The sequence below is a fragment of the Balaenoptera musculus genome, chromosome X (assembly GCF_009873245.2).
Source record: "Balaenoptera musculus isolate JJ_BM4_2016_0621 chromosome X, mBalMus1.pri.v3, whole genome shotgun sequence".
NCBI classification, from domain to species: domain Eukaryota; kingdom Metazoa; phylum Chordata; class Mammalia; order Artiodactyla; family Balaenopteridae; genus Balaenoptera; species Balaenoptera musculus.
Genome location: NC_045806.1, coordinates 120,546,424 through 120,548,394, shown reverse-complemented (window position 1 = coordinate 120,548,394; position 1,971 = coordinate 120,546,424).

Here is a 1,971-nt window from a genome sequence, read left to right as displayed (position 1 = left end):
CCAGTATTTCCCCCCTCAAATCTCTTCTCCATACTGTCATTTTAGTAATCTTTCTAAACCTATGACCATGTTACTCCTTTTCTTGAAACATGCCATGTATTTGTAATCTGTACACCTAGATCATGAGAATGAGAAACTGTCTTTTTCACCTTCAGATTACCAATGGCTAGCACATAGTAGGTGTTCGCTGCATGTTTATTGCATAGAATTGATATGGGATAAAAGTTCATTATTTGTTTATGCAAAAAGATTGACATCCAAAAAATAATGGCAATGGAGAAAGGAGAGGAGACATGGGGTTATAAATCCATAGAGATCATAATGCCTTGGGGGATCCCTGTCTCCAAAATCATTTCCTTCTAAATAGTTTTACTTAATTTTCCTCTCATCTCAGAAATCTAATCTTCACAAAGTCTTACTGGTCACCTGAAAGAGGTAGTTTAAAAACTAAAGTTGCCCAAGGAACATGACATCCTAATCATTAAATTTGATTGAGGTTCAACAGTCTTGCGCTCTCCTCTGCTTATTTTTGTTTATTCATTAAGTTAAAATGAATAGACAGGTAGATGATAGACAGACAGACAGACACACACACACACACACACACACGCAGGCAGAGTGTCTTGAAAATTTGTGCTATGGATAATTCTAAAGAGCAGTTCTTCTAGAAATTACTTATTTATGAATCATAGAATGTTTTTATTTTGGTTAAATGATTTCCTTTATCTAATTTTGTATTTCTTCAGCTCATGTTTACATTTGTTTGCATCCTCTAGCACAAGAGAAAAGCAGCATAGGTGACTACTCAGTAGCAGAGGGAACCAGTTGACTCCCTAATCCACAAACTTCACTCAATGAAAGCAAATTCTCGCAGACCCTAATGAATAGCAGTGGGAATTGCATTGCTGGGATTCTAAAAATAAAAGTATCAAAACGCTTCTTTACAATGGAAGTAATGCCAAAGCAGCACACCTAAGACACCAAACCTGGAGCAAAGCTGTATTTCCCTGACATGTAAGGAATGGATCATTCTGACATCCAGGGCTTCATGACGGCTCCAGTGACCTGTGTGCAGTTTTTGTGTTTTAAACATTCTGACAGAAAAAGACATTCTGTCTGCCTTTCTCTCTAAATTTCCTTGTAGTTTAAAGGCAGGTGACCATATGGAGAAGACATTTTAAAAACTGCATATCTTTTAATCTCAGGGCTTATTAAAAATTGGAACAAATCTTGGAAATGTAAGAGTTGCTGGCACTGGACATATGTCATGTATTAACATTCAAGTCACTAGGAAAAGATCAACTTCCCTCTGGCATGGATTTAGTGCAAACAACACATTTCTGGAGACTCAACAACTTATGTAAATCCATAATAGATTGAAGAAAAGGAAAATAACATTTCCTCAATGTTCTATTAGCTACCTTACCAGGAAATAACTTCTAAAAATAAGTTATTTCCTTTTGCAAACAACTTCTCAGAAGCACAATAATCCCTACAGGAAGCTGTTAAAACAGGTGAGCTCAGGGAGGCCTGCTAGTAAAAGGTGGCTCTCTGGTATTTTAACCACATGCCAGTGTGGGAGGGAGCAGAGCTGCAGTGTGTCCTAGGAATAACCACGGTCACATAGCTAACATTCACTGAACATTGACCATGGTAAGGTTCCTGCTAAATGCTTTGTATGAATCTATGGTGGGTGCTCAGCAAATATTTGTTGAATTTTATAAGTACCGTATTTAAACCACCTGAAGGAACACAAATATGATCATTGTAACAGTATATTAATAAAGATATTGCTATCAGCATTTTCCAGATCAGCCCTCTGATGTTCAGAGAGATGAAGGCACTTGCCCAAGGTCAAGTGGCTTGGTAAGCCAATAATCTATTATAAATTTTACAACTCCATTAGGTTGGGATTATTAGCTCCATTTTACACATGATGGAACTGAGGCTCAGAGAGATTAAGAAACATTG